Consider the following 27,500-nt stretch of genomic DNA (forward strand, 5'->3'; position numbering starts at 1 on the left):
TTACCACACTCTTGGACATCGCCTTTCCCTTTTAAAAATTGGGATCAATATACTCCCACGCCACTCATTTGGTATCTTTTCCTGTTCAAGGATCTTTATCATAAGATCGTACAGTATATCCACTCCTTCATCTCCTAATGCTTTCCATGCCTCCACCGGGATCATGTCTGGTCCGGTTGCCTTCCCATTCTTCATCTTCTTCAGTGCATTTAGTACCTCTTGCCTAGAAAACCTCATTACCATGCCAATGTTCACTTGCCCATCCTCTCTTATTAGTCTATTATTTTCTTCATTTAACAACTGTTCGAAATATTCTTTCCATCTCTTCACAATGTCTTCCTCCTTTCTAAGCACTAGCTACACCCTCTTGATTCTTTATTTGTTTGATGTGTGTTATATCTTTGGTGCTCTTATTTCTAGCCTTTGATAGCTTCATCATCTTCTTTAATCCTTCCTTTGTCCCCAGCTCATTATACACATCATCATACGACTTTGCTTTAGCGTGGGCTACCACCTTTTTCACCACCTTGTTTTTTCTCTCTGTACCTGTTTCTGTCTTCCACTGACTGTGACTCTTCCCATCTTTTCTGTGCCTCCTTCTTATCTTTTACTACTTTCTCAATGTCTTAATCCCACCACCAACTATCCTTTTTGTTCCCATATGATACCAAATGTCTCTCCTAGCAGCTCCTTTCCATGCCTTCTTATTACTGCTGCATTTCGTGCCCACCATTCTTGAACATCTTCAATCCCTATATCAATATCCTCCAAAACCCTCCTCTTAAACTCTCTCTTCTTATCCCCTTCCTCTGTAATTCGTACCATTTAATTTTCCTTATCCCTTTAGCTTTGGTTTTTTCTTTCCCTTTTCAACTTCAAGTCCATACATAGCAGCCTGTGTTGGGGGGCTACATGGTCGCCTGGAATAACTTTGCAGTTCTTGACCTCCACCAGATTTATCCTTTTATACAAGAAATAGTCTATCTGGGAGAATCTTCCCCCACTCCTATATGTTATTAGGTGTTCCCTTTTCTTCTCAAAAAATGTGTTTACTATTGCCATCGTCACGAAATGACACAGCAACAAGTCCCAGTACAACTCTCTCCTTACTGGGTTTCGTCTCCCCAATTCCCTTCCATGGCCCCCATGCACCCGCCCAATCGCCTCATTTTCACTTCCGACATGGCCATTCAAATCTGCCCCAACTATCACCCTCTCATGCTCTTCCAGTTCTTGCATTATTCCATCCATGTCTCTCCAGAAATTTCCCTTCTCTTCTTCTGTGCAACCAACTTGTGGTGCATATGCGCTTATAATATTCAGAATCTCTCCTCCATAACATATCTTCAATCTGATGATACGGTCATTCTTTCTATGTACTTCTATTACCGAGTTCTTTAGTTCACTAGACAGTACTATGCCAACTCCATTTCTACCTTTGTTTATTTGCTCCACTATAATATAGCTTATATCCATCTCCCAACTCTTTAGCTTTATTTCCTTTCCACCGCGTTTCTTGCACACACACAACATCTACTTTCTTTTCTCTCATCAAGTCAGCCAATTCTCTACCTCTCCCAGTCATGGACCCAACATTTAGCTGACATACTCTGAACCCAATGTGAGCTCGCTTCTTTAGCTGCACCCGCTCCTGATGCAGTAGCCCTCGCCTTACCACAGAGTTAGGGCGATGTCTCTGTGCGTCGTTTACGGAGTACGCCCTAGCATTACCTCTTTCCATATTTCGGCTCATTCCATTTTTGGTTTTGGCACAGATTTTTACAGCCGGATGCCCTTCCTGACACTAACCCTCCCTATTTATCCGGGCTTGGGACCGGCACCCATAAGGACTTGGTTCCCCCCCCGCCCCCAGGTGGCTAGGTTTATATATATATATATATATATATATATATATATATATATATATATATATATATATATATATATATATTATATATATATAAATATATATATATATATATATATATATATATATATGCATACACATACACACCTTATGCTGTGTTTGTATTTGTTTGTAAATATATACTCATTTCTCATTGAATATTTGATGACATTTCTCTCTCTCTCTCTCTCTCTCTCTCTCTCTCTCTCTCTCTCTCTCTCTCTTTAGAATGAGAGGTCAATACCGTCACAAAACATATTCTGTGAAGAATAAATCTCCCTCCCCTTTCATTCATGACGGATGACCCTTGAGACCATCTTGTAATCCTTCCTATCCCTTATTTCCCATCTCCTCTTTTTTAGGACGTCATCCTTTTATTCAGCCTTTGGAAATTTGCTGAGAATTGGAGGATATTTATTTGGAGAGAGGGAGGAGAATTGTTTCAGTGATGAGAATTATCTTCGAGTTTTAATCCCTTTCTGTTCGGGATATGGATGTGTGATCTAATTGCTCGGTAACAAAGACCAAGGCGTTTGCTTCCCCTTGAACGCTAGTGACATTGATATATATATATATATATATATATATATATTATATATATATATATATATATATATATATATATATATATGTGTGTGTGTGTGTGTGTGTGTAGAATCTACTGGTCACTTTTTTTTACCAGATACATATGAAATTGTAATAGCCACAATGCCCTCTTAACTTCTTGAATTCTTTGCTCTTTTTTGGATACGCTTGTCACTACAAACCCTGAAGATCCAAATTCAAAGAAATTTGGAAAAGAAATTGTAATTGTCTGGTCCTGGGAAACGAACCCAGGTTCAATAATCACAGAGAGATCACGTTCGTTTCCCAGGACCAGAATTACAATTTCTTCTCCAAATTTCTTTGAACTTGGATCTTCAGGCTTTGGAGTAAAGAATTCAAGAAGTTAAGAGGGCATTGTGGCTATTACAATTATATATATATATATATATATATATATATATATATATATATATATATATATATATATATATATATATATATATATATATGTGTGTGTGTGTGTGTGTGTGTGTGTGTGTATGTATGTATGACTACTTATCAAATCACCGAGATTCATATACATGCATTAAGCTACAAATGTCCTTAAATACCCAATTCGCTCTGGTCGAGTGGATAATGTCACTGCAGTCTTGATTTCTCCTCTGTCTGACCGCAGGTTCGAATCCACGGGAGGACGAAATTATTATCAAGTAAAAAAAATTCCCTTTCGGTTAACATATATGAAGATACCGAGGTAGAGAGAATTGCATTAAAATACATTCTCATTGAATATAAGAATCTAATGTATATATATATATATATATAGATATATATATATATATATATATATATATATATATATATATATATATATATATAAATATAAATTTGTTTGTATTTGCCCTGAAATTGAATAAAGACTTTCAAACGGACAGGTTTTATATTCATAACTTTTTTAAATATTAGTTTTTGAAATTGGAATATAAAATTTTATTTAAAGGCCAAGCGCTGGGACCAATGAGGTTCATTCAGCGCTGAAAGGGAAATTGAAAGAAAGGAAGGTTTGAAAGGTGTAACAGGAGAAAGGAGAGGGTGGAAAGTAAGATGGAAGTAAGTATTATGAACGGAGGTACAGTAAAAGGAATGAGAGGGGTTGCAGCTAGGGGCCGAAAGGACGCTTCAAAGAACCCTAAGTAATGTCTGCAGTGCACCGCATGAGCTGCACTTCCTCCTATAGGGAATATGAGGTTTTATACATATTTTTGTTTATTTAGCTGAATACAGGGACACATTTTTATTGTATTTACTATTTGATGAAATAAATCTGTAGTCTTTATAATTCGTTGCGAGCCATAACTTTCTCTCTCTCTCTCTCTCTCTCTCTCTCTCTCTCTCCTCTCTCTCTCTCTCTCTCTCTCTCTCCTCTCTCTCTCTCTCTCTCATACTTTCAGTGTACGAGTGGCATCCCAAAAGTTTACTAAGTCAGCAAATGACATTCTAAAAAAAAAAAAAAAAAAACTCCATTAATGGAGTCTCTTCATCAGTGTCAGTCTGTATCCGAAAAGTATACCAAATCAGCGTTTCACTTTTTCCATACTTACATTCTTATCTTCACTAATTACTAAAATCGCCCACGATTCTTAGGATAAGTTTCGGTGCAGTTTCGATATGAAGAAACGCTTCGATTACGGAAACTTTCGAAAATTGTCGGTAGTAATTTCATTCTTAGAGAATAAAAGTTCGTCGGTTGGAGAAGAGGCTCGAAAAGTCTTTAGAAATGACTGATTGGGAACCTTCAGACCTTTGAGAAAAGTGGTGAAAAAAAGTCTAATGTTTAGACAAAAGATTTTCAGTTCATTGTGGTATCTTATCCGCTTTCTAAGTTCTTAACTAATTAGTACGTTATCTGTTAAATTATGGTGATGTGTTATTTATCACGTAATCTGTTACGTTAGGCTGTTCTGTTATTTGCATGTATTTGATTGTATAATCAGTTGCATTATACTGTTGTGTTATTTTGAATTTTTTTCGTAGTTTTTTTTTATCGTTCAGCTCAAGGACCGTTTGTTTCCTTTTACGACATTGCTGTGGAATTTTTTCCCTTGTGTAATGTCATAATACAGTTTTGTAATACCAGATGTGACAGGCCAAGGGTTAGTTAACGATTTTACCCGTCGGTCGGTAGTGTCATCAGTGCACCTCATGCGGTGCACTGTAGGCATTACTTAAGGTTCTTTACTGCGTGCCTTCGGCCCCTAGTTACAACCCCCTTCATTCCCTTTACTCTACTTCCGTTCATATTCGTTTTCTTCCATCTTACTTTCTACCCTCTCCTAACAACTGTTCCTCCTTTCAAAACTAATTATTCTCAATTACCTTTTCATCTCTGGATGACCTCTTAGGTCACAGAGCTTGGCCTTTGGCCGCAATGTTATATTCCATTCCATTCCATCGTGGTACAGACTTGGCTTTTGAACTTTGGGATCCTGGGAGGGTTGGCAGTTTAGACAAATCCATCAGAACTTTTTAGATAAAGGTAAATTGGAGTATCTCATTATTCATTGGCTTTTGTAGTTTGAAATACACATTCTGAGATATATTGGGAAATCCGTTTCGTGGCGATTAAGTGTAAATGGGAACTTTTATTCCAAAAATGTCATTAGAGACGCAATTGCATTATTTTGCGAACTAACACTCATCACTAAACGTGGTCTTGACAAAATTAGATTCTTATACGCATGAAGCCATTCTGTAACTCGTTATGTGATGATCGTATATAGATAATTACTTCTCATTCGCAGCTCTCATGTCATTTAGCCAAATGGAAATGTCATCAAATATACATAGAGTACCTCATTAATCTTTGGAGTGCCGTTTATTTTTCCCAAAGCTCAAGTTCAGCCTGTAACCGACATACATATAAGAGTAATTCATGTTTCCCAAACATTTAGCGTTTGTTAAGTACATCCATTTTCACTGAAGATGTGTCCTTTATGTACACAAATGCGCTCGGACTAGAATGGTTTTTTTTTTTTCGTGATATGGTGCGTGCACTCTAATTTCATTTCGGTTCCAAGGTGTTGCTTCACACACACGCACTATATATATATATATATATATATATATATATATATATATATATATATATATATATATATATATATATAATATATATATATATATATATATATATATATATATATATATATATATATATATATATATATTATCTGAGTTTAACCAGACCACTGAGCTGGATTAACAGCTCTCATTAGGGGCTGGCCACGAAGGATCAGGTATTTTTACGTGGCTAGGAACCAATTGGTCACCTAGCAACGGGACCTACAGCTCATTGTGGGATCCGAACCACATTATGTCGAGAAATGAATTTCTATCACCAGAAATAAATTCCTCTGATTCCGCGTTGGCCGGGCCGAGATATATATTAAATATATATATATTATATATATATATATATATATATATATATATATATATATATATATATAATATATATATATATATACACATATATATATGTGTATATATATATATATATATATATATATATATATATATATTATATATATATGTGTGTGTGTGTGTGTGTGTGTGTGTGTGTGTGTGTGTGTGTGTTATTATTTATATATATTATATAAGTTGCCCTCCTGGAAAACAGCCTTTTCGTCTTGCAAATTATGAGTAGAGATTGATCGATTTTGTCATTTTAAGACTTTATAAAAAAAAAAATGTTCGTACAATCATCCCACAAATAAATATAGCCAATATCATTAAGCTATATCCAGAATAAATAAGAGTGCAAGACGGGGGAAAATCTGATTCTAAGGTTACAAAAACAAAGGAATTACCCTCATGACATTTCTCTTCTCTCCGAAAGGGCCATTAAGACAAGAAGAAATTATCACCCGTGATGATTACAGACTTGACCAAGTTGCAATTCATTTGCATCGCCCCGTTAGCTGACGTCGGAATCGAATTAAAACTTCATTTCTCTTCTCCCCTGTCGCAACAAAGGCGTTTGCAAGTTTGTTTTCGCTTGGAAAAATATCTTAAAAGAGTTGCTGTTCTTCATGTCTGTGTTGGACGACCTATTACGAGTGCTTATTCTAGCAACGGCAAAGACGTCTCATAAGTTGTCTTGTGATTGTAAAAACCTGTGGGATAAACTAGAAACTGATTTGTTCATTGTACATTATCAGGTATCACAACGACTGTGCCTCTTGCGGGGTATTGCCGTCAGCGCACCTCATGCGTGCATTGTAGACATTACTTAAGGTTCTTCGCAGCTTGCCTTCGGCCCCTAGCTGGAACCCCCTTTCGTTTCTTTTACTGTACCTCCTTTCATATTATCATATTCTCTTTCTTCCATCCTGCTTTCCACCCTCTCCTAACAATTAATTCATAGTCCTGTTACGCCTTTCAGACCTTCTTATTGTCAATTTCCGTTTCATCTCTGAATGACCTCTTAGATCTAAATTCTATATTCAATTCAGTTCAATTCACAACCATTGTGGTCACTAGCGCTGGAAGATGAGAAAATGGTTCAAAATAGGCAGTCTGGCCTAGATTTCTCTCCCGAAATGGTCTCGAAAACCTCCTCATTGCTATTGAAAACTCCGAAACCGAATTGAGGTTTCGAACTTTCCTAATGTGGAAGGAATGTTGGTCAACGGTAACCAGTTGCTGTGAGTTATAAGAGAATTTACTTTGCTATCAGCGGGAAGATGATAACAACATCTAAAAGGTTACGGCCCAAGAGGACTTATTGTGTGTTATATGACCGAAAAATGATGATTAACTGAATCCTTCTCTCTTTATAAAAGCCACCATCATCTCAAAAAGAAAAGAAAAGCAGTAACTGTGGGATCTTCTGATTTTATCTCCTTTCTGCCTCTGCCTTCTCGCAGTGATAAAGAAATTGTTGAAAATCATATCTTTCTTGATCGCTTCATAAAGAAAAGACGAAAATCTAATTATTGCATATCAATAAAAGCAGCAGTATTACAAAAGGAGGCATTATAGTGAGTCCAAGAAAAGTAGGTCTAATGTGGTGCATTTGGAAATGAAAGTACGCCGGAGGTGATTTCTAGGTGTTGTCTAAAAGAAAGCTTACTTTTGTGGCGAAAGTAGTGTCCTCAGTGCAGTGAAACGCGTCATAAACACCCCTTGGCAACTTCTTGCATATATACCACAAACGGGTTGAGAGCGCCTCTGAGCTGTGGCGCGATTTGTATGGTCTTAGCCTGCCACCTCTGTGGCTGCGAGTTCGATTCTGGGGCATTCCACTGACGGGGCAGAGATGTATATTTCTGGTGATAGAAGTTCACTCTCGACATGGTTCGGAAGTCACGTAAAGCCGTTGGTCCTGTTGCTGAATAACCACTGGTTCCATGCAACGTAATAGCACCATACAAACAAACAAACAGACGGGTTGACAGCATATCAACCACTGTTAAGTGGAGTAATCGTGTGAAGCACTGTTTAGGATCACCAGTAAGTCGATAATTTGTATTCAACCTGTTATGATGTTTATGCGATAAGTTGCCGTCGCCGTCTTGTGTTCAAGACATGTTTTACTGTGGCGTGGAGGCAGCCCACGGATAAGTCAGTAGACTAAACGCGTATCAAGTTTCTGCCATAATGAACGGATAATAGACATAAACCGACATAACATAGCGATGAAAGTCGGTGCCATATGCATTCTACAACTACTTCCACGTAAGTAGTGCGGGTTTACATATAGAATATCATATCAACTTATAGTACCATATGCATTTTACAACAAATTTGTAAGTAGTGCAGGTTCACATATATGATATCAGATCAAATTATAGTACCATATGCATTTTACAACTACTTCTAAGTAGTGCAGGTTCACATATAGGATGTCAGATCAACTTTAAAACCCTTGCTCTAAGCAATTTTACGAGCAGGAGCTATGCTGCAGAATACTTACCAGAAATAAAAGCAAATCTTCAGCATGTTCTTGAGAAACTAGGATAGAAAGATAAGTCTTCCTATCTGGATCAAAGGAGCCCCATGTAATGTAGTTACGGCGGTTACTGGTGTTACTTGATGATTAAATAGATTAGATTGCGCTTCCGTCCTTTCTTAATGCCTACGACGTTTGTTTGGACAGTACTTACTCATGGTGACCGTGATGTTCTTTTGTTAATGATTATCTATCCTTCTTTCACGTGAAGTTATCAACTTCCTCAAAGGTAGGTCGTGGAAATGGATAAGATTTGAGTAAGTTACAGGATTAGCAAAAAATGCAAAATGAAAAAGAATAACAGAAAAAATCTTGAGTAAGAAAAGAATAGAAATATGCGTGTAAAAGAAAAATGAACTTTTTTCATCTTCGGTTCAATAGAAGTAAGAAGAAATTAAAAACAATAAAAGAGCAATTAAAGAGAGAAGGGTTAACAGAGAGATGAATGAATAACCCTGAAAGAACAGAGACGAACAAACTACATACATTAAACACTCCATCTAACCTCTTTATATTTCCAACTTTAGTTCGAACAATTTTAATGATATCATGGGTTCCACAATGTCCATGCGCCCTCTCCCCGCCCCCCGCCCCCCCTCCCCTCCCCGGTCGGCTCCTCTTCTCCCAACCACCAAAATGACACTTGATCACTTGAATACAGAGGATATGATTATTATCCGAAAAAAAAAGAAAAAAAATGTACGGTTAATGGGAAAATTAGCGAGCGAAATTTCAAATCAAGAATGCAAATTAGTGTGGGGTTTTGGGCAAATGGAAATTCAAATATGGCCGCCGGAAGTCAGTGCTGATTGCATAAAGATCGTTTATTTCCGAGGATAAATTTGTATTTCAGATTAATGCGATCATAAAAATATGCGTGTGCGTGTGAGTGACGCGGCCGCGCGAGGATCGGATATACCCCGTTCATTACCTGTCGGCTTTCGATAATGACTTTTTAACGAATATCGGATTAACTTTGGTCGTCCCGTGACGCGTAATGTATGTTACCCCAAAGTTAATTATGCACAGGTGCATTGTGAGATATATGCATTGTGTGTGTATGTACTATATATTTATGTATGTACATATCTTTATATGTTCGTTTGTATGGTGTTTTTACGTTACATGGAACCAGTGGTTATTCAGCAACGGGACCAACGGCTTTACGTGACTTCCGAACAACGTCGAGAGTCAACTTCTATCACCAGAAATACAGATTTCTGACACCTCAGTGGAATGCCCGAGAATCGAACTCGCGGCCACAGACGTGGCACGCCAACACCATACTGACCACGCCACTGAGGCGCTATTTATATATATGTATAAATTTACATATATATATATATATATATATGTATATATATATATATGTATGTATATTTATTTACATATGTATAAATTTACACACACACACACACACCACACACACATATATATATATATATATATATATATATATATATAATATATATATATATATATATATATATATATATATATATATACATATATATATATATATATATATATATATATTATATATATATATATATATATATATATATATATATATATATAAATCTCACAAAACACCTACGCATATTTAACGTTACAGTAGGTAGCTTGCACTACACACACACACACTCATATAATAAATTATATAATATATATTATATATATTATATACTTAATATGTGTCCGCGCGCGTATATGATTCCACTTAAATGTTCCACAACGTTTGACTTTTGTTCATCATAGTTACGACGAAATTTACTTAAAAAATTATTCCAAGGAAAAACAGAAACGAGCTTCCAAACGTTTCACCATGACCTCACACTTGAGGAAAGTACTTCCGGTTGACCGTCTATCATAAGACTTTTAACAAATTGCCAAAGTTAATTCGGTCGTTTCACCCTCATTGAATATTCTCGGATCATCCATCCATTGGATGTGAAACTCAGACCAGTGATGCATAATAATGAACGGGGCGAAAAATATCTTAACTTTTTCCTCTAAAATCGGTTCCAAGTTCCTTTTGTTGATTTTTAGAGTTTTCTTTAAATGAGAAATTTGATTAAAGAGGCAGCTGGTTGTCATGTGTTTTCATTATTGTCTTCCGTTAGCCATATTTTCCTCAATTATAATTCGATGTCGTTTTCGCAGTAATGAGGAGGTCGATGGGACTGGGAACTTTATGCGTTTACATTTCAATGTGAATTGAATTTTTAATTTAGCAAATTCATCAAAAGTTATTGTGAAGAAATTCAGCAGTTTTTAATTAAGAAATTCATCAACAGTTGTTGTCAGGGTTTCAACAGTTCTTATTAAGAAATTCAGCAGTGTTTATTAGGAAATTCATCAACAGTTGTTGTCAAGAAATTCAACAGTTCTTGTTAAGAAACACATCAACAGTTCTAAAAAAAATCAACAGTTTTTGTTAAGAAATTGATCAACAGTTGTTGTCAAAAAATTCAAGAGTTTTTCTCAGGAAATTCGTCAACAATTATTGTCAAGAAATTCAACAGTTCTTGTTTAAGAAATTCATGAACAATTATCGTCTTTAAATTGTCAAGAAATTCAGCAGTCCTTGTTTAAGAAATTCATGAAGAATTATTGCCTGCAAATCAACAGGTCTTGTTGGGAAATTCATCAACAATTATTGTCAAGAAATTCAGCAGTTCTAGTTAAGAAATTAATCAAAAATTGTTGTCAAGAAATTCAACAGATCTTGCGAAGAAATTCATCAACAATTATTGTCAAGAAATTCAACCGTTCTTGTTAAGAAATTCAACAGTCATTGTTAAAAATTTTCCTATCCTTATTTCTGTTCGTTGATATTTCACCCTGAGCCGCCAAGTTGCTGCAGGCGATTAATTACCGTTCTGACTATTCAGTATTATGGGTAATAAATATCTTCAGCCCACCATCTTCAGGCATTTACGAAGAGCAAATTGTGACATCTAGCGTCAGACGATTCAGTCATTTCTTCTTTCGATTTACCTTACGGCATAGAAGTCTCCACATTCTTCTGTGTTCTCGAATATCTTCATAGTTCAATGCCCAAAAAGTCTCTTAATTTTTTAAATTAAATTTTGAATTCATAAGAATTTGAATTCGTGGAGTTTTTATATACTCTCTCTCTCTCTCTCTCTCTCTCTCTCTCTCTCTCTCTCTCTCTCTCTCTCTCTCTCCTCTTCTCTCCTTATCAAATGATCTCATGTTGGTTATCCTGTCCTGTAAAGATAATCAGTATTTATCCGGGTTCAACTATTCAAGGCCAATTATCGTTAAACTTTGAGAAAGTGAATTACACGAATGATATTCTTATTTCGAGTTATGAATTGTATACTTTCACCCAACAAGTCTGTCTTTCCACCTCGCACATTTTAAAATCCATAGCTTTCATTCTTCCCAAATAGCAGTTGAACATATTGACATATTTAGAACGGACACTAATCCCACTTTGTTTTCCAGCCGAAACAGGCGACATTCGACAGAATCTTATATAAGCCTGGATGTCCGTCTTTGTGACGGCCCCTCAGAATGTTGTCCGGTAATATTTGCAAGAGAAATTTTCTCTGACAAAATATTCTCAAGACATCCAGACACAAAGAGAATGATAAGTAACTGTTGTTGGTCTAGATCAAGAGTGGGGTTGTTATGAGCCTTTTTCTGGAGGTTATGGAGGATCCAAGATTTTGAGGAAATTTTTTTTAATGTTTAGAGATTTTTGTCAGTTAAAATACATGATTAAATCAGTCCTTGTTGATAAACATTAATAAGCATTTTTTTTATTGCTCTCTGCAGTGATCAATCTTTAATTCTATGTATCTGCGCCATTGGAAATTAGTACATTTTCAGAAGGCTTATAAAGGTTGGGGGTCATGGTAGGTTTGATACCACCGAAAGGGGTCACGTACTGGAAACGTTTGGGAACCACTGATCTAGTTGGCATTGCGGGTATATACTTTTATAAACGTACATCAACAAAGATATTAGTTTCAAGTAGTTTGTGTTGAGGCCGTGAGAGAGAGAGAGAGAGAGAGAGAGAGAGAGAGAGAGAGAGAGAAATAATTGTTTGCCCGTACTTATGAGAAGAGAAGTAGAGAAGTCTCCATTTCATATATGAGATAGGTGTTTTAGTAAATCTTTTAAAAAAATGTTTTCGCCTTATTGCTCAGAAAATATTATGAAAGTTATGACCCAACTCTGCTGTTGAAGTCACGAAGGAGCTGGCGTCTCCTGCCTTATTGTGGCCCATTGGCACCAACAACAGATTTCTATGGCTTTTGGAAATACTTTTTTTTAATTTTTTTTTTTTTGAGGCAGAACAGTTAACCATGCACTGAACCCTCCTCTCTTATCCATTCTTGGGACGAACTTGAGAATAATGGATCATAGTGGTAGAACTATTGCTAAAACTCAAGCTCCTTATTATTTACACACACAAAAAAATTTTCGCGTTTATGAATATGTCGGTGGTAATTTGTTGAGGTTATCCAATGTATGGGACAAAAAGGCCTTATTAATAACTGGCATTCGCATAAGTTATTTGGTCTTGTTTAGAGACTGTTACATTGAATAAATGATATCAGTTGTAAGTGTTAATATGAGAGGCAGTCACCAATACTTGAATTTGTTCATTATTCTGTATTCGCACTTGATATTTTGCCGAGCACTGAAGTGAGAGAGAGAGAGAGAGAGAGAGAGAGAGAGAGAGAGAGAGAGAGAGAGCAAAGTTTCATTGTTGTAGTTTTTGTTCGTCTGAATGTCTCTTCTGATTGGTACACTTGTCCATTTAAAAACAGAATACGTTCACACAATGCTCGCTAAGTGATTCACGATTCCTGAGGAGGCGAATCCTCTGCGTAAGGCTTCTCACAAGTTGAAATTAGTGTATTGGTGTTGGAAGAAATAGCAGTATGATCGGTTACTATTTTAGGGTGCTTGAGGGATTAACAACGCTTATTTTTAAAATACGGCATTTAAATCTACTGTATCCTACTGTAAATACAGATAGTTTCACTGGTTAGTGCCTTGGTATGCCACTCAGATGTCATGAGTTCGCGCCAACCCCCAGGGCCATGAAAAATCATTGGCTCTGTATAACATGATCAGTTACTGCCGCGGTGTGAGGTCTGTGGTGGGAGGTTGAAACTGACATGTTCATTGGAAGATTGTATTTCAAGTTAATGGCCCCGTGGGCTTGTTTCATATGAATAAGATTTTAAAAAAAAGGAAACCGGTGTCCTGAGGCCTTCTGTCGCGGCCTATTGCGTAAACAAACTTGAAACGTTTTGTTTCGTAATTAATCTGTCAGTAAAGTATAACCGATTTTTTTGATTGACCAGACTTCAATGACATTCCGAGTCATTTCGTCAGTTCATTGACAGATTGGCAGGCAAATGATTAGTGGTTTAACAGGATTCTTTTAACAAAAAATCTTTTAAAATGTAGTGATTTTAAATTAAGTGTCTGCCAGACTTTGACAAATCAAATACTTGGCTTAATTTTAGACGATTGCTTTCAAAGGATTACCATATAATATTCTGCCGGGCAAATAAAAAAGGAAGTATCTTTGCCTGTTATTAAATATGTAAAGATTGAAACCGATTTACATGATGGTTAAAATAATAAGAATAAAATTGAATAATACTTATTTGTTTATCTTAAGAACTCCCTTCTAATATTAATCCCTGAACGCTCATTTTTATGTCGACATGAGGATTGCAAATTGTTACCTGAAGGAATAAAATTATTTCCCTTTTATATCTTAAAACTTATTTTTTTATCAGTTAATACTACAAGGGTAGTAATTTATAATTTTTCCACCTTTCGACAAAATTCTTCTCGTAAGTAATGGCTACCACACCATTGTTGGAAAAGATCTTATGTCATAACTTATTGACTTATCTTCTGTCATCGATTAGGAGAACTGTGAGAATTGATTTCTTCTGTTATAAACGAATTTATCAATGCAGTACTGTAATTTTATCATCCAGTCGTTTTTGACAACTTTATCATCTAATCCCTTTGACATAGAACAACGAGGCAATTGCGATTTAGTTACTTTTGTGAGGGGAAAAAGCAAAATAGAGAAAATGAAGGAAAACGCTGGAATGCATGACACAGTATACAGAGCAGCTGTAGAACAACTTTAAATACGATAACTAATCCTCTAGAAGTTAGTAAACAAGTGATTCACTCCGCGGTCCCTTACCTGTGTGATGCGGGGAATGGGTGTTACCTCTTCAACGCCACGAGCCGTACTGACCGAGTTTCCAACTTCCTGAAAGCCCAACTCTCATCCCTCTCATTTTTATATGGCACGGCCGCTCGCTCTCCCCTCCCTCAGCCCTCCCTTCCCCGTGACGTCACGGTCGAAAGCGGCACCCATTGGGTAGTCGAGGTTCGGTGCCTGCGCGTTTATTGGTGCTCCGTACAATGACGTCATATACTTATTGCATTGCGATTGGTTTCCCTTGGAATATGTCATCAGTTCATGTTACAATGGTAAGGGCAGACGAGGGGAAAGAAACTTGTTCGAGTTTCAGATAATGAGTATTGGATGACCTGACCTCTGCCGTCTTCCTCCCCCTCCCCCCCCTTTTTAAAATAATGAATAGATTTTATATTTTTTGAAATGACAGTACAGTCATTATCGGTTTTTTTATTATTATTATTTATGGAGAGGTCATCCTAAGAGAATACAGCACAAACAGATTAACTTAGAATAGGAATGCGTGGGTATAAAACAGAATTACTCCAAAAATACCCATTTCTAAAATAACTTTGGCCCTCTCCACCTCATTAACTCGAATATTAAAAAAAAAAACGTATCTCGCAAATATCTCTAGAAATAACATTCTAATTAGCCTTACCCCTCAGGTAATTTGTTTGATGAATGTCAGGGTTTTAAACACAGTTAAAAAAAAAAACAATTAATGTTCATGTTTTCAGTTCTCTAACCGAGATAGCTTGAGTTTCCTAGAATGCAATTCCATGGATTGATTTATCAAATCATTTTGCGTCCGTGTTAATAGTTCTCACTTATTTCAATGACTCACCTCTCCGCGTGTGTATGTATGTATATATGTGTGTGTGTGTGCGTATGGACTTTCTTACTCATTCGCTTTTAACCATAGCACGCACACAGGGTATCATAGACTTATTTAGATACTGGAGTACATTTTATGATGGTTCGCTTCATGATCAGGCCTTTGTGTTCTGCAGTTTTTTACTTTTTAGATTTTCTGTAAAAGAAAAATATTGCGGTGGCTATTTGTCAGTCTGTCCGCACTTTTTCTGTCCCTCAGATCTTAAAAGCTACTGAGGTTAGCGGGCTGCAAATTGGTATGTTGATCATCCACCTTCAGTCATCAAACATACCAAATTGCAGCCATCTAGCCTCTGTAGTTTACATTTTATTTAAGGTTATAGTTAGCCATGATCGTGCGTCTGTCACCGCTTAAGGTGCCAAAAACGTAGGCCACCACAGGGCCCTGGCTGAAGGTTTCATGGGCTGCGTCGGAGAGTTTCATGGACCGTGGCTGGGAGTTTCATGCATAATTTTACGCTGTTCAGGAAACTTGATTGCGCTGAAGAAACTTCGGCTTTTTTTTTTTTTTTTTTTTTTTTTTTTTTTTTTTTTTTTTTTTTGCCTAGTTTTCTGCCTGGGCAAGACGTGGACATTATACTACAGCAGCACCTGTGTCAATTACGTCTGAATTCTTATAAAAACTCACTAATATGCATTCAGTTATTTTCATGAGTGTTTTTGAATTCTGCGGGGGTTGTGTTGTCAGTGCACCTCACGGGGTGCACTGTAGGCATTACTGAAGGTTCTTTGCAGCGTCTCTCCGGGCTCCTAGCTGGAACTACTTTCATTCCTTTTACTGTACCTCCATTCATATTCTTTCCTCAGTCTTACTGTCCTCCCTCTCCTAACAATTGTTCCACAGTGCAACTGCGAGGTTTTCCTCCTGTTACACCTTTCTAACCTTTTACTGCCAATTTCCGTTTCAGCGCTGAATGGCCTTAGTTGCCCCAGTGCTTGGCATAATGCCAAAAATCTATATAAATCAAATCAACCTCCATTCATATTATCTTTCTTCCAGGTTGCTATCTACCTACTCCTAACTATAATTCCATCGTACAACTCCGAGATTTTCCTCCTGTTACACTTTCAAACCTACCTATACTCTTAATTTTCTTTCCAGCGCCGAATGACCTCATAGGTCCCAGTGCTTGGCCTTTGGCCTAACCTCTGTATTCCATTCCATTCTGCTTCAGCGTCGTTTTTATAAAGGCGTATTGATACTCTACTAACTCGTGTATTTTGACGATTATATTGGTCGTCGTCAGTGATTCACCAAAGTAAATACAAATATAATTTGTCTTTGCTTCAACCCATTTTGCTAATAATGTTCTGAACTTTTTTTTTCTTTTATAGATTCCGGGAATATTTAGGTTTCGTCAACCGAACGTGGTATTGATTAGAACGTGAAAGGCATTTTCACTTATTGTCGTAGAATCGTGTTTTTGCTCTCATAAAGTTGTATAGAGAGACAGACAGACAGACAGACAGGGGGAGTGGGGCAAGTAAAAGTGCTGGCTTTGTTTTAAATGTTTCTGACGGATTGTTATTATATATATATAATATATATATATTCTATATATATATATTTTATATTTTAGAATATATATATATATATAATATATATATATATATATATATTTTATATAATAATATATATATATATATATATATATATAGAGAGAGAGAGAGAGAGAGAGAGAGAGAGAGAGAGAGAGAGAGTGAGTTGTATTACATACACCGATATTTTTTTATTCACAAACACTAAACTGTCGCTTAATATCTAATTCACTCTACATAGGGAATGTTAGATTCAGGGTAGTCGTATAAGCTCTGAGAATGATTATTTCCTTTTTTATTTATTTATTTATTCATTCATTCATTTATTTATTTATTTATTTAACCGAGTACCAGATTTATCATATGAATAAAGGGTTTTGTTGTCGCGACAAGAAAATTGAGGTGATTATTTGTCTGTCCGTCCGCACTTTTTCTGTCCGGCCTTAGATCTTAAAAGCTACTGAGGCTAGAGGGTTGCTAATTGGTATGTTGATCATCCACCCTCCAATCATCAAATATACCAAATTGCAGCCCTCTGGCCTCGGTAGTTTTTTTTTTTTTTTTTATTTTATTTAAGGTTAAATTTTGCCATGATTGCATGACTGTCACTGCTATAGGTGCTAACAAAACAGGCCGTGGCTGAGAGTTTCATACAGTATTATGCGCCTTACAGAAAGCTCGATTGCGCCGAAGAAACTTCGGCGTATCCTTTACTTGTTTTATTGTATAATACAAAAATTGTCCATATACAGTCAGTAGAGAAAACGAAGCATTTTGTTGTAAAACAAAACATATCTACGAGTAACTATAACATAGGACACAACACTGCTTTTCACCATCCCATGGTTGTAACAATTTTTGTGTCTGGGTTTCCTCAGCTTTATTTTCAGATGGTCACTCATTTCAAAAGGTCTTGCGTAAAGCCTTTAAGAGCCATAACTACTATTTCGGCAAATTACCAGATGCTAGCAACACCATCCATATTTCAGCTTAGTCTAGGTGTTAATTAAGTTCTAGAGATGGTGGACACAACCGATATGTATGTATGCATGTGTATATATATATATATATATATATATATATATATATTATATATTATATAATATAGGTAGATGGACAGATAGAGTGAGGACAGGGGTTCTTAACAGGGGGTATCCATACCTCTTGTGGGCATGAGAACCACATGCTGGGGGTATGGAACCTGATCTCTGGATGTTTGTATATATTTGATTTGAATGTGTCAATGAATGTATGAGTACATTTTGTGAATAAATGACTATATAAAACTATAAATGCTTCTGATTTTCTTGAATTCTATTCCTAGCCATTCATACCTAAAGTATGTATTAAACTACGTAAGTATAATAAGTTATATTGCCGACCAAATAAGAGTTAATTGGACTTTAAGTAAAGAGGTCTGGGAGATTCATCAAAAAAATTCAAGAAACCCGACTGGTTAGAATCTACCTTATTCAGGATCCCTGCAGTGGTCATTCTCTAGTACCTGATGCATACCAATGAAAGCTTTTAAGTTTCTCGATCTGGTATTCATAGGTTGATTATTATCCTTCTGCACCGTAAAGCAAACAAGACAATCGCGAGCATTGTGTTGACCCAAACTGTCTTCTGCAAATGGTATGAGGATATATATATATATATATATATATATATATATATATATATATATATATATATATATATATATATATATATATGTATATATATATATATATATATATGCTTAAAAAATCACAGTAGATGCACGTGACTTCATAAATAAGCGAATTCCACAGGAAAATGATATTCAGAAATTCAAGCGCTTTCGTCTTTACTCCTTGACAATGTCTGAGTAAAGACGAAAGCGCTTGGATTTCTGACTATCATTTTCCTGTGGAATTCGCTTATATATATATATATATATATATATATATATATATATATATATATATAATACATGTATGTATAGTTTTTTTTTACGCAGCCATTGTATTGATACATTAGAAAAAATTAATTGCCCGTAAATTTATCATTTGGATCTGTGGTGGTCTAGCCTGAAGATTTATTAAAAACCTACCCGAAGTTCAGTGACCTCTTAGATGTAAAGAAAAACAGATTATTTTATTTTCTTAAATCCATGCGAAGCCTTTTGCTGTCTGAAATAGGACTATCATATCGCGTGTGAATCAAGTACGATACACTGTAGGCAAAAATAAGTACCCATTTACTTAAGGAATCGCTGTTTAGTACTATTAGGAGTATTGCTTTTATTGTAACAAGTGTGTTCCAGGAAAATTATTATGAATTAGTGAGGATTTCTCGAAGTATTCCTTCTCACACTGCCTTAAAATCAGTTAAGTCCATGTGATATTCAGTCAGTCTGGATTAGGAATTCATACCAAACATTCATACTATTGTTGTTATATACATTTTACCATCTTTCGTTTATGTTTTGTGATATATATATATATATATATATATATATAATATATATATATATATATATAATATATATATATATATATTATACTTGTGTGTATGTATGTATGTGTGTATGTATATTTTTTATACAGGGCACGTTGCTTGAGTTTGAGGTTTAGGAGTGAAATGTTGGCAAGTACTCCTGTCTTTAAAACACACACACACACACACACCTTAACTGTGTCCAACATCATTACTTTAGTTCCCCCTCACTTAGCTCGGCAACCTCCCATTTTCGTAGGACCCATGCTATGTGGTCAGCAGTCAAGACCACCATCTCTCTTGCTGTGGTGCCCGTTTGGTAAATACGGTAATTTTGGGTGAAAGGATAAAGCCCATTAACGATGTGTAATATTTTCTGCCCTGATAGAAATAGGCCTCTCGTACGCTGGCTGTGTAAGAGAGAACTGAATATGTAGACCCAAGGTTTCAGAAATCAATTAACTTTTGCGGTGTTTTTCTTATTTTTCATATCTTCATTGGCTGATAGGAGTAGGCTGTTCTTTTGCCATTTTTCCCACTGACTTAAATTTTCGTAATTAGGGTATTATTATGTATTCGTGTGCAATTTCGAAGGTTTATTTTGTGTATGAGAGCCTGTCTCCTCTAATATAATGTCAGATCAACGGTAATGCTTATTTCATGTTAGTGAATTTTTTTTTTTTTTTGACGCTGTTAGTGATCGGTTCATAATAAGTAATCCTAGATTACATTCTGCCATACCTTATTCTGTGTGGGCGCTGTCTCGTGGGCGTACCATTAAAATCTGTCTTCCACACTTGTACCGTGATCCGCTGGGGTGTGTGGGGGTTGGGGTAGGGGTAGGGGTAGGGGGGGATGGGGTGCAACATTTCATCCCATCTTTTCAGTCATCCGTCTTGATTAATTGATTGGAATACCTGTGTCTTCGTTATTATTATTATTATTATTATTATTATTATTATTTTATTATTATTATTATTATTAATATATTTAAGAATATTTTTAACTAAGGTAATTCTACCGTCATGGCGGCATTATCGCAATATTTTAACCTCGATATTTGATCAAACATTTAAACATTTTCCAGCATTACTTCTTATATTGCATATTCAACATTGTCAATAAGATAATTATTTGTGCATTAAATTAAATTTTCTTCTCGCTGACTCCCAAAATTCTTTAGGAATTAAGGCCAGGACCTATTTGGCCGTAGCTTAACTGGATAATGCTAGTGTATAGGGAAATTACCTGGATAATGCTTCTGTATCGGGAGATGACCTAGATAATGCTACTGTATCGGGAGATGACCTAGATAATGCTAGTGTATTGGGAAAAAGTAGTTTTTTGCGGTATTTTAATTTTCAATTTGTTATTTTGTTGATTGTGTGAATGAAAGTCCTGCCTTTCCTGGGAAGACTGGTTTTCACAACCTACAGCAAACATTGTATAGATTGTGGAGTCTCGTATTACATCAGTTCTTAAGTAATTGCCGCGCTATGACGTTGTTATCACGGTATAGCTTTGCAATTATGGTTGTATTTCACGAGAGAGAGAGAGAGAGAGAGAGAGAGAGAGAGAGAGAGAGAGAGAGAGAGAGAGAGAGAGAGAGAGAGAGAAGGTTATGGTGCGCAACGAATTAAATAGACCAGATTTATTTCAAATAGTAAATACAGTAAAATCGTGACCCTGTATTCAGCTAAAGAAAATTATGTATAAAACCTCAAATTTTTTTTCAATTCTCAAGTTGCTAAATAAAATAACAATAACATAGTCACGAACACGTACATTGATCATAGTATGTTATTCAGAATGAATAATTGTGTTGCCTGCCGTGTGTAGGTCTCTGGCAACATTCGAAGCTCCTTAGTTCAAAATGTTTTATAATTGAATTTTCTAGTGTTAAGAGTTTTATGCCGATTGAGAAGTCTTTTTGACTGACAGTTTTCCTGTAAAGTTGAAGTTGATGATGAACACTTTTGTCAGATAAGAGTCATTTCCAAAATGATGGAGTTAAAAGCCGTAATTACAGAATTAAGTCTTATGCGCCTACTTGGCTGCGATAAAAAAAAAAATACTCTCCACGTGTAAAGGACATTTTATAATAAGACTTTCGAACAAAGAGAGATCAATTTATTAAGGAAACTTCGGTCGCTCACACTGAAAACCAAATATTGTTCACATAACATCAATATGCGCAGGAATCTGACGTCATTAAGGAAAATAATGGATTCCAAGGATTTCAGCCCCATTGACGGTGCAACGCCCTTTCTAGAAAAGGATTATCTATTGCCTCCAGGTTAGTCCCTTATAATGCCGTAAGAACTTTCTTTTAACAAACAGCTATGCTCTCGTTGAGGCTTTATTGCAACTTGACCTGTATAACTTCACCTTAGAAATCGTCAAGATGGAGGTGACGGGATAAAAGTCAAGAGCTCTCGAGGGGTTTTTGGAAGCCGTGCCTAACGAGTCTCTCTACTTCCTTCATCTCTCCTGAATCTGAGGTCGGTGTGGACGCGTGAGTGGAAATGAAGCTACTTTATTTTCCTTTACGGTTTAGATTGAGAGAGAGAAAAAAAAAAGACGATCGGCCTCTTTTTCTCGTCGTAGTTTGCCGTGAAGCCTCGGAGACAAACAAGGAAATGTTCGGAAAACCACAAGAAAGCTCTTCGTAGATGTCACTGTCATAGCTATAGTATTTACATCAACTGTGCATCTGATGTTTAGGCCAGTCCCATACGACGCTTCTGATTGGTTGTTGATAAACCAATCACAGGGCTGGAAACTCTCAGTCTCTCGAGAGAGTTTACATAGGCAGCATCTGCGTTCCGAGCTCTCCTGAGGGATACTTTTGAAAGGAGATGTGGAACATACATCCTGCCTATGTGAACTCTCTCGAGAGACTGAGAGTTTCCAGCCCAGCGATTGGCTTATCAGCAGCCAATCAGGAGTATCGTAAGGGACGGGCCTAGACATCAAATGCACGGTTTATGTAAATCTACTATAGTTTAATTGGAGTGTAATCGTGAATATAGTGCACATTTATTTATGTTATGGGTTTAGTACTGGTTTACGTATTATTATTATTCTTAATAATAATAAGAGTGGTTTCAGATTAGAATATATGTAGTCCAATCCTTGGTAGATATTCTGGATTTTATCTCCCCTAGGCCTAAATAAAACCGTTGCGTGCGAGTATGTTGTAAACTAAGCATGTTGAGTACATCACTCGTGTGGTCATCTTTGATAGTCGACAAATGAATTCGGCAAATATGTAATGATCTTTTTAAGTGCAATCGAATGCCCTAAGCTTGCCCAGACACGATTGAGAATGGGAGAGAGAGGGGAAAGAAGAAGAAGAAGAAGAAGAAGAAGAAGAAGAAAGGTCGGTTTTCGATTACGGTACGATCGTCTCCTAACCAGTGCAAGCGACATTGCACATGCATCATTTGTTATGTAGTCTTCGAAGTCGAATTTTCAGTCTAGACTCACACGATCTTTATCCTTTAAACACTCGATTCCCCTTTTGACAAACCCCAAAAGAACCCGACTACTGTAGACGTCGTTAGTTAGAGAGACTTAGGTCGTAGCTAGCAAAAGGGGGTCGGTAATAAAATAATTCGTTTCTAAATTACTTGTGGATGCTGGCGCAAGCTTTTATCTTGTTTCCGTCAAAAGCTCATGTAACCTTTATCATAATTCAGACATATTATACCCCGCACATATCAAGTTTTGAATATTTCCAGTAATATAGATCTTGACAGGTATGCTTGTCCTGTGTATATTTCAGTCACTTTCAAATATCCGCTTTCTCTCCGTAATAAAACTGCAACAAGCCGGTGCAACTCGGCAACATATTATATCATTTGATATACGTAGGTCATAGCTGCCATCTAAAATTAATTTTATTCCAGATACAAAACAATTTTGTAGAAGTCATCGTGAATTTTCCCCAAGTTCGAAATGAAAATGAAGTCGGGAGGGGAACCTTTCACTATCTTTCATTTCAGTGATTAAGAAGGAAATGCATTTGTAAGCAAGGTTTTTGGAAAATAGTTCAAAAACATAACGAGTGTGGAGAGAGAGAGAGAGAGAGAGAGAGAGAGAGAGAGAGAGAGAGAGAGAAGAGCGCTTCGGTGAACGCGCTTATCGTTCGCTCGTTCGTTTTTGCAATTTTTATTTATTCATCAACATCAAACAGTTACGAGATCGCCCTTCCTTAAGCGGTAACAAACCAGGATGTTATTTCGCTTTGTTTTTGTGAAGAATGTTTCCCCTGATATGAATTGCCTTACTTCCTGCAGGGGTCTTTTTTTTTTTAGTTTGTTTGTGTTGGCAATATAAAGGAATTTGTAGGGGGCTATATTACATATATATATATATATATATATATATATATATATATATATATAATATATATATATATATATAATCTTTTTTCTGTTTAGGGATAAGAAGAACACCAGTGCTAAACTCTGTGACGTGTTTATTGCTATTAGCAAAGTTTCGAGAATTCTTCGTCCTGAAGATCCTTTTCAAGTTTCATGATTTGTACATCGTTATATATATATATATATATATATATTATATATATATATATATATATATATATATATATATATGTATGTATATATATATATATATAAAACCCAGTAAATAGTAGTTTATTATTATTATTATTATTATTATTATTTTTATTATTATTATTATTATTATTATTATTATTATTTTCCTCTAGCAGCCTGATGATTCCGTGAAAATCGTGAAACGTTTGTAATAATGATAAAGAACGTTTCACGGATTTGAGCCCTTTTGTTCTTGTTCCTGAATAGAATTAGATTCCAAAACGAAGAAGCATTGTTTATTATTTTAAATATATATTATATATATATATATCTATATATATATATATATATATATATATATATATATATATAAACAGAACGACGAACAGCAACACTGAGAGATGCGTATTCACGACAGAGTAACTGTGAATCATTAGCCGTTGCTTGCTGAAGCACAAGGTAGCATCGGCACCTTGAGAATGGTCTTGACTCACCAGCTTCATTACAGGAATGTGGACTGCTGTCACCAGGGGATATTCAAAGGCTCGCGTAATTTAGGTTAGCAAAATCTGATCTGAATCCGTTCGGGATTTGAACTGTGGCGAGTTATTCTTAGAAGATGAAAGATTAGTTATAGGTCTCTTTCTGATGAGCGAATTTTGACATTTGTTTTTCAACCTTTTCATCACTTTTTTGGGCGGTCGTTCTTTTTTTTTTTTTTTTTTTTTTTTTTTTTTGTTTTTGGTAACAAATAATGGATAACGGTTTACTTTGGATTAGTACAAATCAGTAATCTAAAGTGTACGAGTGTGGGATATTGTCTGTAGTTTATATTCAAATTATAGAAAACTTCACTGTAAGTTCACCCAGCATAGTCCAGCAATTAACAGGACCTGGAAACGTAAACGAGATAAAACACCATAAGCATTTTACAATATGAAAAAAAAAATCTGTTTCATTGAGAATCTATATAGAGACAGTTTGACTCGTCAGCGATCAAAGCTGTCGAAACCCCACGCCAGTAGATGGTATCAAAACAATCAGTCGGCCTTTCATTTCTGGATAGCCTTTGACACAAGTCACGCTTTGAGACCTGGGTCACTGACCCTGGCAACAGTGACGGTAGGTAACTCGCACTCAGTGTGAATTGGTCAATCGTGATGAGCTGATAGAGGAGCCTTCCTAGATCGCCGCTGATGAAGGATAGCGTCTGGTATCCCTGTTTGTGTCTTGGTGGATTGGAGGAAGTGATTGAGTGATTGATTAGGCTGTTGGAACCTGGTGATTAAAGGGAGAGATAATGCGCTTGTATCCAGCGCAGTCCAGCGTAGAATTCACATAAGGGGCAGCTCTGAACTTAACTTAGCTGTTTGAGAGAGAGAGAGAGAGAGAGAGAGAGGAGAGAGAGAGAGAGGAGAAGGAGCCCACTACTGGTTGGACATCTCAACCGTTCATGGGGGAATTTTGAGACGATTTCTGGGTTTGATCTGTCTCAAGTGTTCCCCTTATTACCTGTTGCATCGTCCGTCTTGATGATGTGAAGGGTTGTCGAGTCGTCCCTTTTCCGTTTATATTTTAGATAAATACTTTAGCTTGGGAAAAGTAATTAATCTTTATTTTACTAGGAAAATAACGTTTAATAGTTTTGCTGGTGGAAGTTAGCAGTTTTTACATAGAAAATGGCAATTCATAGACGTTTTTACGTAGCAAGTAGTGTTTGGTAACTTTACTCAGGAAATGGTGCTTGGAAGCAGTTGTTACTTGGAAATTGCTGTTTATTCCGACATTTTTTTCAATGGGAATAAGATTTCTGCAACTAAAACAGTGGTTAATGGCTTCTTTTACGTGTACAGCAGTGATTCAGGATAGTTTTTACATGTTCAATATGATTTTATTAGACCTTTTAAAACAAAGTTTTTAATAAGTGTTTACCCAGGAAATTTCCATGTGTAACAGGCGAGCCATAGAATAAGTGTTTTGATGAACATTTTGTGTGTGAAAAACTGATTTTTAATAGCTGTTTCTTGCATGAAAAGGTCGTTTGATATGTTTCTTCGTGCCAATTAATAATAAAATAAGGCAGTTCCCCGTTGGACCAGTGGATTTTGCGCTCGGCTACCAATCAGGTGGTCCGTAGTTCGATTCTCGGCTCGGTGATAGAAATTCATTGCTCGAAATAAAGTGGTTCGGATCCCACAATAAGCTGTAGGTCCTGTTCCTAGGTGACCAATTGATTCCTAGCCACGTAAAAATATCTAATCCTTCGGGCCAGCCCTAGGAGAGCTGTTAATCAGCTCAGTGGTCTGGTTAAACTAAGATATACTTAACTTAATGAAATAAGGCTTCCTGGTAAAAGTTGTATTTGATAAGATTCTTAAACAAGATAGTTTTTAGGAACAGTTTGTACATGGTGTACATTGCATGGTAGAATTGTTTTATGATAATAATGTATATCAGTTTGTAAAGGACCAGTTTGTACATGTGTACATTGCATGATAGAGTTTTATTTGATAATATCAGTTTGCAAAGGACATTTGCCTTTTGATGAAGCTTGTAAACGGAAAATATAGTGTGCTATCTTAGGTTAAAGATTTGAAAATGTGTGAATAGACAGTTAAGTATATCTTAGTTTAACCAGACCACTGAGCCGATCAACAGCTCTCCTAGTGCTGGCCCGAAGGATTAGATATCTTTACGTGGCTAGGAATCAGTTGGTTACCTAGCAACGGGACCTACAGCTTATTGTGGGATCCGAGCCACATTATATCGGGAAATTAATTTGTAATCACCAGAAATAAATTCCTCTTATTCAACGTTGAGGGGGAGTCGAACTCGCGGCGCGACTACCGAATCGGTAGGCGAGCACGTCAACCACTCGTCCAATGAGGAACGCGAATAGACAGTATGTTTTCATGAAAAATAATGTCTGGCAAAGTTTTCACAAGGAAAATAGGATTTGATAGAGGTCTTTGTACTGTGCACAGTATTTAAAAATACATAGTGTTTGAAAGAGAAATTGACGTTAAAATTGATCGATAAATAATAGTTTATGCATGAGTGATCACATTTGATATAAGTTTTTACACTGAACGTTCTCTAAAGTTCTCGATTCTTCGTCCGATAATTTTAAATCCATGTACGATTACCTTCGCCTACAGGAGTGGTGGATGAACAAGTCCAACCCCCTCCCCCCTTCCCCTTAAAGTTCGTATCATCTCGTCTACGTATCTCGTTAGCCGGTCGAATGAATAACCATATGCAGTAATTACAGCGATAATGGCTCTCGTCCTCTAATCTTGACTATGAAAACTGCTCCTCGAGTTGTCTGTGAAAAGATAATGCTTTGGAAATTTCCCT

General features: G+C 36.3%; 2 protein-coding genes across 2 annotated transcripts in view; one reads left to right on the plus strand and one right to left on the minus strand.

The window, feature by feature from the left end:
* The window catches only part of LOC135202342 (cardioactive peptide-like), a 65,327-nt gene extending 50,565 nt beyond the window's left edge, over positions 1 to 14,762 (minus strand). The window contains exon 1 of the mRNA XM_064231699.1: positions 14,686 to 14,762. The gene's annotated coding sequence lies outside the window, so the exon portion shown is untranslated. The remainder of the gene's footprint in view (positions 1 to 14,685) is intronic.
* Positions 1 to 27,500, plus strand: part of LOC135202343 (cap-specific mRNA (nucleoside-2'-O-)-methyltransferase 2-like) — a 273,293-nt gene that overhangs the window by 54,700 nt on the left and 191,093 nt on the right. The window lies entirely within an intron of this gene.

This window comes from Macrobrachium nipponense, chromosome 30 (assembly GCF_015104395.2).
Source record: "Macrobrachium nipponense isolate FS-2020 chromosome 30, ASM1510439v2, whole genome shotgun sequence".
Taxonomy (NCBI): domain Eukaryota; kingdom Metazoa; phylum Arthropoda; class Malacostraca; order Decapoda; family Palaemonidae; genus Macrobrachium; species Macrobrachium nipponense.